This window comes from Lissotriton vulgaris, chromosome 7 (genome assembly GCF_964263255.1).
Source record: "Lissotriton vulgaris chromosome 7, aLisVul1.2, whole genome shotgun sequence".
Taxonomy (NCBI): Eukaryota; Metazoa; Chordata; class Amphibia; order Caudata; family Salamandridae; genus Lissotriton; species Lissotriton vulgaris.
The window spans coordinates 253,932,131-253,947,186 of record NC_141695.1 but is presented as its reverse complement, the minus strand read 5'-3'; the positions used below and the strand labels follow the sequence as shown (position 1 = coordinate 253,947,186).

Here is a 15,056-nt window from a genome sequence, read left to right as displayed (position 1 = left end):
GTCATTTCTGTGCTCAGAGGGATAATGTATGCATTGAAGAGGGTGGGGCTGAGTGATGAGGCTCTCCATAAATGCATTTGGAGGCTTCAGATAAATAAGGTGGCAGGCTTGCAGCTTGTGTTTTATCCATTAAGAAGGAGCAAATGCAGTGAGTGGATTCTTAGACGCCAATCTTGTGCAGGGGCCTGATAAGTATGAGGAGTGGAATCATGTCAAATGCAACGGAGAGGTCTAGAAGAATGAAGATCCAAAGATCCTGCGAGTGTCTACTGTAGCAGTGATGAGTACTGTTTCTGTACTGTGTAGCAGTGATAAGTGCTGTTCCTGTACTGTGTTTGGCCTGAATCCAGACTTCGTGAGGTTAAGTTGCTAGTGGTTGCTGGTTGTTGGTGAGGCATGAGTTGATTATTTTCTCCAGGTCCTTTGCTGAGCATGGGAGTAGGGAGATGGCTCTGTAGTTTGAAAGCATAGCTGGGTCAGTGGATGGTTTCTTGAGCAGGGACATAATGGTGGCATGTTTCCAGGTGTCTGGGATATGGCTGAGTTGATGAAGGCATTGCTATAGTGTGTTTCAGTCACAGTATCAGCCAGACAAACACACTGTAATTGAAGTTGTCCTATCCATTGGTAGAGCAACCACATTTAAAATGCAACAATATAATTCAACCTAGAGCTGGATCTCATAGGAACAATATGTATTTTGTATCAATAAGATCAGAGAGAACCGTCTTCATAGTAGGCAATATGCAGTAGTATCCTCTTAGGGCCTGAGTCATAAACTGCACGACTTAGTGTATTTTGTATTTCTACAGCAGTACCAATTAAAATATAAAACCCAATTAGCATAAGGTAAAGTTGTTCAGTTATATAGTTTGGGGAGGTCAAATTTTCCAATCTCACTCCACACTAACACACATACAGACTAAGTATGGACAAAATTTGCGAATTTGCGTTCCGCGAATTCCTCAGATTTCCCTGCGAAATCGCAAAAAAAAATCAGCGAATTCGCACATTTTCCAGCGAAATGGCGGATTTTTTTGTGCTTTGCCCTGGAGTACTTTCTACTGGCTAATCCAGTAAGTGCTCCCTCATTGGGTAAATGTGTAGTGCTTTTACTACACTGCAGCTGCGTAAAGGGCCAGAAGATGTGTCTACAGTGACCATGTGTGCCTGTAACACAGGCATAGGCACACATGGTCACTGGAGACACATCTTCTGGCCCTTTATGCAGCTACAGTGTAGTAAAAGCACTAAGGGGCAGATTTATAAGCCGCTTGCGCCTCTTTTGCGCCGCAGTTGCGTCACTTGTGTGACGCAGCGGCAGCACAAAAGATGCGCTGTGGTGCTGGGTATTAACAATGTGACGCATCTGAGAGATGCGTCACGTTGTAAAGTCCTGCAACATCAGGAGGCGTTCCGGTGCAGGGGAGGGCGTTCCTGTGAAGGAACGCCTCCTAAAAGTGGCTGAGTGAAATCTACAAGATTTCACTCAGTCACTTTTAGGCCAATGCTGCGTCAAAACCCTGCGCCTGCTTGAAGCAGGAGCAAGGCTTGATGCAGCATTGGGGAGATAGTGCCCCCCAGAGCATTGCTGGAGCTGCGTCACGCTTGCGACGCAGCTCCAGCAATGCGCTGCTTTTACGGCACAGATGCGTGACGCATATGTGCCATTTTCGCCACATGGTGTGTCGCATTGTAAATGCGGCGCACAATGGGTGGCGGAGCTACCGCGCACAATAACTGGCGCATCGCCATTGTAAATCTGTCCCTATACATTTAGCCAACGAGGGAGCACTTACTGATTAGACAGTAGAAAGTACTCCAGTTGAGTAGGGGTATTGCACAAAAAGGTAGCATCTTCGTGGACAAACACGCAGGACGGGATTCATTCTGCCCCCTGTTAGACTCGTTTTTTGTGCCCTTCTGCCCTCTGTTAGACTCGTTTTTCCCTTGTTTTTCTGCTCTTCTGCCCCCTGTTAGACTCGTTTTTTGTGCCCTTCTGCCCTCTGTTAGACTCGTTTTTTTTGCCCTTCTGCCCTCTGTTATTCCCTTGTTTTTGTGCCCTTCTGCCCTCTGTTAGACTCGTTTTTTGTGCCCTTCTACCCTCTGTTAGACTCGTTTTTGTGCCTTTCTGCCTCCTGTTAGACTTGTTTTTTGTGCCCTTCTGCCCTCTGTTAGACTCGTTTTTCCCTTGTTTTTCTGCCCTTCTGTCCTCTGTTAGACTGTTTTTTTGTGCCCTTCTGCCCTCTGTTAGACTTGTTTTTCACTTGTTTTTCTGCCCTTCTGCCCTTTGTTAGACTGTTTTTTGTGCCTTTCTGCCCTCTGCATCACCACATCATCACTCAGCGCTACCCCAGCATCACTCAGCACCACCACATTATCACTCAGCACCACCACATTATCACTCAGCACCACATCAGCACCACACAGCACCACCACATCTTCACTCAGCACCACCACAGCATCACTCAGCACCACCACAGCACTACTCAGCACCGCCACAGCACCACTCAGTGCCACCACAACATCACTCAACACCACCACAGCATCACTCAGCACCACCACATTATCACTCAGCACCGCCACAGCACCACCACGGAATCACTCAGCACCACCACAGGATCACTCAGCACGACCACATTATCACAGAATAGCACCACTTAGCACCACCACAGCATCACTCATCACCACCACAGCACCACTCAGCACCACCCCAGCATCACTCAGCAGCATCCCAGTATCACTCAGCAACACCACAGCACCACTCAGCATCACCACAACACCACCACAGCACCACTCAGCGCCACTCCAGCATCAATCTGCGCAACCATTCAACAACAACTGGTTCAAATATGTTCTCTCAATGTTTCAAGCTTTGTTACAAATGTCACAAAAATATGTTAATATTTCACTTCTCTTCTTGGATTTTCGTCACAATAAAATACACTGAACATGATCTTCACATAGTTATTTACAAAAGTTTAAGCTATTGCCATTATAAATTAAAATCACTTCTATTTAAGTATTAATTATTTTAAAAAAATAAAAGCCATTGTAATTTGTAATATAAATACATCTAAGTCACGTAAATACAAAACATGTTGAATTATAAATCCTATAGGTGTCACATTTGGGAAAGTTATAACTATTGGCATTGTAAATGACAAAGCTATTAATTTAGCTATTTTCAAAACCAACACAAAAATGAAAAAAAATTGTCATTTACAAGACCAATAGCTTAAATTTTCCCAATGCAAGACCTATTGCATTGCAAATGCTTGTTTTTATATCTGTCAGTGCTTATTGTTGAGGTTTAATTTTCGTGACGGGCACCTCATTGCCTACTTGTAACTATTCTCTGACCCTGCTTCAAGGGTCAGAGCAGGGTCAGAGAATAGTTGCAAGTAGGCAACGAGCCGCCAGGAAGCACTTACAATTTGTTTGTAACCCTTTTGTAAAAGGTTACAAAAAATTAGCTTCAACTTTTGCACCTGCTGCTGTAACCCCGTAAGTGCTTGGCTGAAAATTCGTCCCCGCTGATTCGCAGATTTTACCGCGATTTCTCGAGATTCGTGGATCACGAAATCGCGGAAAATCCCCAAATTCCGCGACCGGAACAAATTTTTCAGCCCATGCTCAATACAGACACACGCGTTACCATCCTTGTGGGGATAATGTGTGGATAGCTGTCTTGTGAGGACTAACCGTTCCCAATGTTTTTAAGATATACTAATTGCAGATTATTATTATTTTTTTATTATACTGGGTCCTGCTTCAAATATGCAAATATAATTTTATTTAATCCCTCGCACAGAACGATCATGATGGAGACTTGAAAATATGGTAATATCCTCGTGGGGACCTGCTCAAAATTGTCTATTGTGATTAAAAACATTTATGAACAAATGTTTAAATGTTTTATATTATTACAGTACTTATGTGATGTGATAGGTTATTCAAAAATGAATAGCTGCTTAAATAATCAGGGCACACTTAAGATGGCTTTTTTTTTTGTGTCCTCATTTTTGCCCTTGGTGATCAACTATTAGATGTGGAAACGATCTTACTATCTCAGATATACTGGAAGGAGCTCCGGGGTATGCAGCTCTAATTGCTCCACAACAAGTAGAATCGTAGTCCAACATAGCCACATTGAATAACCATATGGGACCCATGCTGCGTTCATATGCCCATTGTGTTGGAATATATTGGGTATAGTCAAATGGAAAAAAGAAGAGGATGCCAAGCAGCGTAATCATTGGACCTTGGGGAAGAAAAAAAAAAAAAAAAAACAAGATCAACCATAGCTCTTTACCAATTTAGCAGACTCCAGAATTTTCTCTTGCTTTGATTTCCTGATCTTAAGAGGTCCATCTTTGATGTTTGTAGAACTGACCTTTTCCAATCCAGCAAAATTGGAGGTGATGGATCTTTGCATTTTTTACATCTTTCCCTTCTTGCCAACAATATACAAAAAAAAAGTAATTTTTTTGCTGGACCAGTAAACTCTGGTGAAATTCCAAAAATAACAAGAGCAGGTGTCAAAATTAGTGGAGATCCCAAAGAGGTAGATATTGAACTCGAGACGGAGTCCCAAAATGATGTTAGCAGTGGGCATTCCAGGAACATGTGTAAGTCCGAGGCCTCTGCCAAACCACATTTAGGGCATAAAACCTGCGTGTTGTCTATAAACTTTGACAGGCGTTGGGGCGAATAGTAGGCCCTATGCAGTGTGAACAGATGATTTTGGCGTAACCACGATGGTTTTACTAAGTTCCACAGGATTTTAAATGATTCATGCCACATATTCTCAACACTAATACCAGTCATATGTGTGGACCATAACTGTTCTGGTAATAGGAACTCACCCTCTACTTCATCTAGTAACATATTATACCATAATGAGACTTCTTTCTGAAATGGGGGTCTATCCGTTAGTAGTGACACTAATGTACTATCACCTCCTATCAGAAATCTACCTTTAACACGGGACCTTGCATTTGCCCAACCTTGGATTTGGAGATATTTGAACCTAGAGAGCCTAGGCCCCACTTTTGAACATAGAATCTCCCATGGTAGTAAACTTCCTTCAATAAAGATGTCCCCCCAAGTTATCAAGCCCGCCTCACGTAATGGAGTTGCAAGACTATCCAATAGCCAGCTCGGAGAGCCAGGAGAGTTCCAAAGTGGGGCTTTAGCAGAATAATAGTCAATTTTAAGGGTACATCTAAGTTTAGTCCATGTTCTGCATGCATCCCTAAGCACCTTTAGTTTTATTTTCTTTAAAAACTTGGGGTCCCCAAATTTAAACAAAAATTCATGGTCAGCCACTTTTTCTCCTCTAAGTAGTGCAGCGAACATGTGTCCACAGGCCAAGTTTATAGGGGATTTTAATAGCATCCTAACATGGGACATTTGAAAAGCCCAACCATAAAGTTGTAAATCGGGTGCAGCCAAACCTCCCTTCTCTCTACGGCGCCTGATCTTCTTCCATGAGATTCTTGGGTTATGGTTATTCCAGATAAAAGAACGTATATCGCTTTGTAATTTAGTTATCATTTTGGGATCAAAAAAAAGGGGGATGGTATTAAATAAAAATGTGATCTTAGGTAAGATCTCATTTTCACTAAATTAGATCTACCCAATAGAGATAACGGTAGGTTGGACCATGATTTCATTTGCCTGCAACATTCTTTAGATATAAGCGAAAAATTTGCTGGAGCAATCTCGTCTATGTTTTGGTAAATATTCAAACCTAAGTATCGAAGGACTGAACTTGTCTGGGCTCCCGCTACAGGTTCAGGGTCATTCCAGACCATAATGTCTGTCTTGGCTGCATTAACCTCATATCCTGATACTGCTTCAAATTCTTTAGCCAACGTAATTAGTGTTGGAAAAGCTGATCTTAACTCAGATGTAAAAATGAGAAGGTCATCTGCATATAAAGCGACCTTCCTCTCCCACCCTTCAAACACAAAGGACTTGATATTACTATTGTCTCACATTTTTTGTGCAAAAGGTTCTATATAAAGATCAATTAGGAGAGGGGAAAGGGGACATCCTTGTCGGGTTCCCCGAGTGATATTAAAAGGGTCCGATAGTTCACCATTGACAGGTAAGGATGCTGATGGGTTCCTATACAAGAGTTTGATTGTGCGTCTAAATTTGCTACCTAAATTGAATTTTTCCAGTACTTCTGATAGATAAACCCAATTTACTCTATCAAATGCCTTAGTGGCATCCAAGGTCATTACAGCTAGAGGTAGTGATGTCACCGTCGCCATATCAATAGCACCTATAAGGTCATATGTCAGTTCATATAGCTGACGCCCCCTTACAAATCCTTTTTGATCTGTGTGCAAGATGTTTGTTGCAGCTGCACCCAACCTGTTCGCAAGTACAGAGGTAAATATTTTGTAGTCTGTATTTAGAATGGAAATTGGTCTATAAGACCCACAGTTCAGCGCTGATTTGCCTGGTTTTAATATCAATGTAATTGATGCACTATCCCATGATTTAGGGGGGGGCGTCCCTTCAAGGAGGATTTTATTGAAAAGCTCAGTCAAAAAATGAATAATGACTGAAGATAGGGCTTTATAGATTTCAGATGGCAAACCATCAGGGCCTGATGCTTTACCCTTTTTACTACTGGCCATGACTCGCTTAACTTCCTCTTGTGAGATCGGGTCATCTAATTTATTGCTTTGTTCTGATGTCAGAGCGGGGAGAGACACTTCTGCTAGCCAATCTTCAACCTGCTTTGGCTCCACCTGAATATCCTCACAATAAATGTTACTAAAAAAGTCACGGAGCGTTCTCCTAATATCCACATCAGTAGAAACTATGATGCCGTCAGTCATGATAGAGTTAATGTTATTACGGACTAGCTCAGTCTTTGTTTTTCCATGCGAGCAATTTACTGGCACCTTCGCCATATTCGAAGTGTGCCAATTTGCTGGCTTCCCATCTCTCTTGAACCCTAGTATTTAATATCGAGCTTAATTCTCCTTTCAAAATGGTCATTTTATTCTGCTTTTCCTGGGCCGTAGGAGTGCTGGGATCAGAGTGTCTTATTATATCTGCTTGAAGATTAGCTAACTCTGATTCCAGTGAGTTTACTGCTTCTCTATAGATTTTGTTCTTATAGGATACTTTATTCTTTATCTGGCCCCTTAAGAACGCCTTAAGTGCATCCCATATAACGTCTGGAGAGGCTGATCTTATATTATCATCCAGAAAAAACTGGACCTCAATCTTAAGGGCATCAATAATATTAGATGATGAGAGTAATGAACGGTCAAACGACCAATTGCTTGATCGCTTCATTGGAAACCATTCCAGATCTAAAAGAATTGCTGCATGATCTGAGAGATGAAAGGGTAAATGGGATACTGATTTAACGTGGTGTACTAATGATTGGCTGATCAGGATAAAATCGATACGAGATTGGTGATGATAGCTGTAGTTCCGAAAAGTGACTCCTCTTTGTTGACCATGCATTGATCTCCAGATATCATTATAACCTAACTGCTTCATATTGTCCTGCAAGTATGCCTTTGTTTTGGACAAGACTTTGGCTCTGTTGGATGGAGATTTATCAATTACAGGATCTAGAACTATATTAAAGTCTCCTGCTAGGATAATTGGATCAGGGTGTGAATATAGATGTGAAAAAAGAACTCTCAATGCCGATGGATCATCCTGATTAGGACCATAGTATCCTGTAATAGTTATTGGAGCACCATATATTATGGCTGGCACTATTGCCCATCGTCCCCCTGGGTCTACTATTTTCGAAATCAGTCTTGCTTTAATAGACTTTCTAAATAGGATTGCTACACCTCTAGTATGTGTTGTTTGTGTCGTGTTTATGCAGGCATCAATCCATCTATTTCTCTTAACCAATATCTGTATTTCTGGGTCGGTCAAATGTGTCTCCTGAAGTACCATGATCTGTGCGGTCGAATCTCGAAGATATTGCATGATGTTATTTTTCCTGGGGCAAGTCCGTAGACCATTAGTATTCCAGGAGAGAATAGATAGTTTACTCATAATTACTCATTAATATAGTAAATCCATTTCTTCAGACCTACCACTCCCCTCCAAAAAGCAGGCTCTGTCGTGCTTATACCCCTACTAGAAACAGTTATAGCTAGGACAGCTCTTGTCCGTGACCATATTAAACAAAAAAAACAAAATACCACGAAAAAAAGGACTCTTTTTTGATTTTCTCCCCTGCAACCCCCCCCCCCCCCCCCCCAGTGCCCCTGACTACCTCCCCCCACCCCCTGGGAAACCCTTGTTTTATCTATCTGGAAAAAAACAGAAGATAGCACTCTGTTGTGAACTCCCTATCTAGTAGTGGTCGAAAGAAAAAAGAAGAAATAAGAAAAAACCCAATAAGATGGATAGAATGGATAGAGTAGTCACCCCTAAGGAATATGTTAAAACTAACATATGCGCTCTTTACCAGAACCTTTCGTTATATTCATATGTGTAGTGCACTACTTTATTGTGTGTTTTAGCAACTAACCTTAAAACTCCCCTTTTTTTTATTTCTTTTTTATTCTACTTATCACATCTTATATACCTCTTTTTTTTTTTTTGGAACTATTTCTTTATTTATGTGTAAGACTTTTTTTTTCCCCCTTCACCTCCCTCTTTTCTTGACTTTTCTATGTCCAGTTAAGATTTCTTTTTTCTGTTATCCTACCTCTAATTTCTTGCTCCCCTTTCTCCTTTTTCTCTACCTATAGTGAGCAGTAACTCATCCGCTGCTTACACTGATCTTATATTGTGCAAAGTATTGTTGTACATTACTCTCAGTGCGGCGGGGAAAACCAATTGAGCTGTTGCACCATAACTTCTGAAAGCCTCGAACCTTTTTCCAAACTCCCATTGTTTGTCTAGTGTGGTTCTAGACAGATCCGATCTTACTTGAAAGCTGAAACCTTTTGCCGTGACAGTTTTCTGTTTTAAGGCCAGATTAAGAATAGTTTCTTTAAGGGAGTATGTAAGGAAATTAACCAGAATTTTTCTGGGCTTAGTTCTTTGAGGGTTTTTCTTGAAAGGCTCTCTGTGTATACGCTGAATATCTAACGATAGTTCTTCTTCAGATTGATCAAGTCTTAACGCCTCCTTCAGTAGTGAGATAACAAACTGCTTGATATCTGAGCCTTCTTTATCCTCTGGAATATTCATTAGACGAAGGTTATTTCTGCGAGCATTATTCTCAAGCGTCTCCATCCTCTCTGAGAGAATTTGATCTTCCTTCCTAAGCGTGACGATGTTAGATTTAGCCTCATCTAAATGTATGGACAGGCCTGTCACTCTGTCCTCCAATGTCTCTGTTCTCATTGATAGGTCGCTTAATTTCTTGTCTAGGCTTTCACAGAAACACCTAATGTCTGCTTGGTTAGCTGCTGAGGTTTCAAATCCCTTTTTAATATCCACTGATAGAGAAGTAAACATCTCCTGAAAAGACGCCTGCAAAGTAGTGATCAATTCTGCATTAGTAGCTGTAATTCCTTGTGTAGAACCCTGCAGGCCTGTGGAATCCTGTAGACTTAAGCCTGCTAATGAGGTCAGCGCAAGAGGGGGAGCCAATGGGGGTGCCAAAACTAAGGCCAGAGGTGGCTGTTGTCTTGATGGGTTCTCTGAATTATTACCATCTACCCCCCCCGCTCCAGGGTTCGTGGAGATATCAGAGCCCCCCGTCACCATTTCTAATGGAGAGTCATTTTTATTAATCAAATCCTCGGAGTTTATTAAACCCTTAAGTTCCATCTTGTCTTCCGGGATCTTTTCTGATTTGTCTGACAGTAGTACTACTTGTGGTACTACTTTAAAGTAAGACCTCAAAAGATGGTGTAATTCTAGAAACTGAGGTAGCGTTCTGACTCTTAGATGTTTTCGACCCCTTGGCTGATTTGCGCGTGTATACACGTTTTGCTTTAACCTGCCCGGTTAGATATGAGGAGGACTCTTTTTTGTCAGTGGAAAAATGGCCTGCAGTAGAACTGTGCTTTCTCTTAGTTTCCCCTGTTTTAATTACCTGTCCACCATCATGTCCTAAACTGGCTTCAAGATCCGCTATAGGCAAGCTCGAGTCACTCAATGGAGCAGTGGTATCCCGTGACCACGTTATTTTATTTTTATCTCTGCTTTTACATTTCCTTAATGCTCCCTTGCTGACCATGGCTTTACACAGATCACCTCTCAAGTGATCAGCTGTTACCCTCTCGGTATCGCTGCCACTACCTCCGCTTCCCCTTAGCTCCCTCTGCTCCTGGAGACACGCCGCTTCCCCTACCTTCGTCGTCTTCTCGTCCGGTGATATGGGCGTCTCCCCTTCAGTGACGGCAACTATCCCCCGGCGTCCGGGAAGCAAGCCACGAATTCGGCGCCTCCGTCTTAACTCCAGGGCGGCCAAACTCCACAACAGGTCGCTTCTCAACGATAGCGTATGCCCACAGCCTGCGGAGCCTGCAGAGACTAGCTTCTTGTAACAGACAAGGTGAGCCGGGTAAGGGTTCTTCACCGCCACAGCACTTGCACTCGCATTTGCAAAAGAACACGCCCTCTTCTCAAATCCCATCGGGCAGGTAGTATGTACCGCGCTGATCCGCTGATCCGCTTGCAGAATTTCAACCAGGGGTGTCGGGGGCCCGTAGTATAGATTTACCACCTAATAGACCGCATTAAAGCCGACCAGAATCAGTGCGAGCACATCAAGCCGGGAGAGCACACACAGAGCGCTGCAGCGGCTCAAGCGGCCGCCGCCATGTTTCCCCCTTAAGATGGCTTTTAATAAATATGCATTTGTCACTAGAAAAATATAGCAGAGCAAGTCCACATAATTAGACTTATATATATTGATCATATTTTGAGAGAGAAACAAAGAGTTAATGGTATGAAAAAAAGAAAATAATACCTAGACAAACCAATTGGCAAGCCCGAAATCATGCAGCATGGTCATGTGGGAAAGCCAGGGTCAGATTACCAGATCCATTTTTGTAAACTTTCCACCTAGACGTCGTCTGTGAATGAAGATAGATGGCATGTGAGTACAACAATGTTGAACAACTGATAAGTATATTGTGTGATTATAGTGACGGCCATATCAACTCAGAGATAGTGTTTGATTAGAATGAGTCCCAGGTCCGTGTCGCAGGGATTCCGTGCTCAGAAAGAACTGTGCATAGAGGCTTTGAGCCTCAGTGAATTAGGGTGTGCCAAAACTCACCTTAGTACCCGAAAATCCCCTACCAGACTAGCAATCAGTGTCTCATTGGTCATCATAAACTCCCAATGCATAGAGAAACCAGAACATGAACTTAGTACACCTCAGGTAATGTGGAACACATGAACACTCTTTCGTTATACAATCATTTCAATCCAGAACAAGGAGTAAAAGAGGACACATGCATGTTTGAAATGTTTATTCACTAATGCAGTTTTCTCAAACACAGTATCTTAGCTAATACAAGCAAACATATTATAAGAAACAAACTAATCAGCATAGTCACTAGTCCATAGAACACAAACGGTGAAAGCATAGTATTATGCTAAAATGAATAGGGTTTAACAAAACCTAATTCTCACTCTCCCTAGCTAGTATATTATATTATATCTAAGAAGGTCTCTTGTGGGTTTTAACAGAGCGGCCCCATACCTCAAGATCCTAGTGGTAAGGGATCACATCATCAGCAACCAGCTCTTCTGCGTGCGAAACACCATCAAGTGTGTTTGTATGCTCTCGTGCAAAGCAATATAAAACACGCCTAAAGCCAGAACTTGGCTGCAGTTGCATGTATGTTATGTCTAGGAATGTGCGAAGATCAGTGCTCACAACAACTACTGTATTGAGATATCCTTGAAAGTTTCAGCACTCACTGTACAGCCACAGCTCTCCAAGAAAGGCTGATATCAGTGTAACAACATATTATTCTCGTATGAATCGAAAACATTCTACTAGGCTCAAAGTTAAAGCAACAACTATGTGTCGTGTGCAAAAGCAGCAGAAAGGTAAAATGTTGTTTAAACTCCTAAAAAGCACATGCTAACTTAACACAGTATACAGGCTATATATATCTATATATCAGATTCCCCACTGAGATAGTGTGTGATTAGAATGATACCCAGGTCCCCACAGGATGGTGTGTGTTTATAGTCTGCTTCACTTCATAAAAAATGCTCTCACTTCCATTTTTTTAAAACAGATTTTATCAAGCATGTGTTCCTTCCAACTTACATTAATTACAATCGCTGTTGCTGTAACAGTCAAACATCCTTAAAGTACATTCATCTCTCTAGGTACTGTTGTTACCAAGTCTTATGACTCATCATCTGTGCTTGTGAAGTTCTTATCTTCGTGAATGACCCCAGCCCCTTTGTAATCCTTCCTTACAAAAATATACTGCAATAGGACTTGAGATAACACTGTTACATAATTTCACTTTCCTCATGTCAGTGGCCAAAGAACAAAGACTCACAAATTCAAAAAAATAACTCCTGTCCTTTCCCCTCCACCAACAGGCGTGTCATGTAGGGCACTCAACCTATTTTACCAAGGAGTGAAGCATCTCATAATTCCCCCAGCTTATCATGTTGTTCTTTCATCTGCGTGTCTGAATAGATAGATGGGCTCCATCGTCCTCCCTTCCTCCCACCTGGCTTCCAGCCTTTCAGCTCATAGGCTATGGGCTCCTTCTTTTCCTTCATGGGCTTCCCCTTGTGGAATTTCCACTGCCTCGTTCTCTGGATTCTTTAATAATTTCACCAGTGCCACCCATGCTCCAGCTGCCTCTAGCGCTTTTTCACTACCAGTTTTCCTGGCTGTTCATAGTCTTACTGCTCCCTCACATTCTGTCCATTTTATAAACTCCTTCTTCCACCTATTTATTAGGGCCCCACTGTGTTTCCAGTGGCTTGTGATAGCTCTCTTCGCTAATACCAGGCCCAAGTCTTGGAACTTACTTGTTACCTTATTTTTTATCAGTATGAAGGAACCAATACAATAAATCGTACACAGTGGTGTTGCTGCTACTTACTTTTCCGTTGCCTCTGCTAGTAGGGTAGTCACTTCACCCCCGAAGTTTCCCAACCCCAGGCAACTCCAGAACATGCGGAGGAATTCCTCTCCCTCTGCGTTCCAATGTGTGCATATCGTTGTTGTATATTAAAGTATCTGTTAAAATGACTCAGTATTAGATAACCCCTGTGAAAAATATAAAAATGTACAAGTTGAAATCTGGCATTTTTGCTACCCTTGCTCATTCTTTCCAGTAGTTCTCTCCATGTTTTCTCAGCTATCAGCTCCTCTAGATCTTCCCCCTATCTCTGGTGTAATTTATTTAAGGCAGGCTGCGTCTTGTGTCTAAGTTGCCTATATAAGCATGTAACTGCTTTGTATGTTCCCGCTGTGGTTACCAAATATTGACACCCCTCAGATGTAACTGGATCTGCTAGCACCGCCCCCATTGTTTGCATATCACTGCAGTGAGGGCGGCATGCAATAGGAAGTCCCGTCGGGGAATGTCCTATCTTTCCTTAAGGTCATTAAAAGGAATCAAGCTTCCCTCTTCATGTAGCTCCCCCACTGTAGCCACTCCTAAATCCCTCCAGTCCTCTAATCATTCGCAGTCCCCCCCATGTGGAAGGGCTTCGCATATAGACAGTGAGATCTCTGGGGTGTATGGATGGCTTGCCTTAGATCTCTGCAGGCATGTGTTTCAAAACTTGCAAGCTATTTTTAGTTCAGTGGTCTTCTTAGAGACTTTATTCGGTTATATTTCACACCATAAAAGTACACATATATACAATACGATTAAAAACATTATTCATAATATTACAATAATTCATAGTCACATACAAGAATCATATTACACGTAGCCCATTGCCAATTAATTGATCCAGATACATAGTTCAGTGGTCATTTCTCGCTCCTGGATGGGGAGTCTGAATATCAGACTTGCTGTTGCCACCCCCTGTTGTACCGTCCGCCTCACCCGACTCGCTATCCACAAAGTGAGCCATTGTAGCTGGGCCGCTCTATAATAATACTCAAAATATGGCACTGCCAATCCTCCGGCATTGTTAGCGTTGTGAGTGCTACTCTGGGCCTACCCATGCCCCATGAAAACGCCATTGTTGGTGCCTGTAGCTGTTTAAACTTTCCTGCACACCGAAATAGTACAGTCTCTGTAACGTCACCATCTTTAGTAAGGCTACTATGCCTACCTCTGAGAGTCAAAGTCAAAGTCAAAGTCAAAAGATTTATATAGCGCGCTACATACCCGGAGGGTCTCAAGGCGCTTGAAGAAGGGTGGGGAGTTACTTGTCGAATATCCAAGTTTTAAGTTGCTTTCTGAATGCTAGATGGTTCTGAGTGAGACGAAGGTGAGTGGGGAGTGAGTTCCAGGTTTTAGCTGCGAGGTAGGAGAAGGATCTACCTCCCATGGTTGTTTTATTGATGCGAGGTACGGTAGCAAAGGCTTGGTTGGAGGATCGTAGCTGGCGGGCGGGGTGTAGAAGGAAAGTCGTGTGTTGAGGCATTCGGGTCCAAGTTCGTAGAGTGCTTTGTGTGCGTGGGTTAGGAGGCGGAAAGTAATCCTCTTATTGACGGGGAGCCAGTGGAGGTTTTTCAGGTGACTAGAGATGTGGTCTTTACGCGGGATGTCTAGTATGAGTCTAGCTGATGCGTTCTGGATGCGTTGGAGTTTTTCTGGAGTTTTGTGGTGATACCGGCGTATAGGGTGTTTCCGTAGTCCAGGCGGCTTGTAACCAGAGCATGGGTGACCGTTTTTCTGGTGTCGGTGGGGATCCAGCGAAATGTTTTTTTGAGCATGCAAAGAATGTTGAAGCAAGATGATGAAACGGCGTTGACTTGTCTGTTCATAGAGAGTGAGGAGTCCAGGATGACGCCCAGGTTCCGTGCGTGGTCCGTCGGGATGGGTGCTTTTCCAAGGGCCTCTGGCCACCAAGAGTCGTCCCAGGCGGAGGGGGAGGTACCTAGGATAAGGACTTCTGTTTTGTCTGAGTTCAGTTTCAGACGG

General features: G+C 42.7%; 1 protein-coding gene across 1 annotated transcript in view; it reads left to right on the top strand.

Annotated features, from left to right (window-relative positions):
* LOC147701321 (putative methyltransferase DDB_G0268948) overlaps nucleotides 1-15,056 on the top strand; it is a 496,840-nt gene that overhangs the window by 343,977 nt on the left and 137,807 nt on the right. The gene's annotated exons all lie outside the window — the stretch shown is intronic.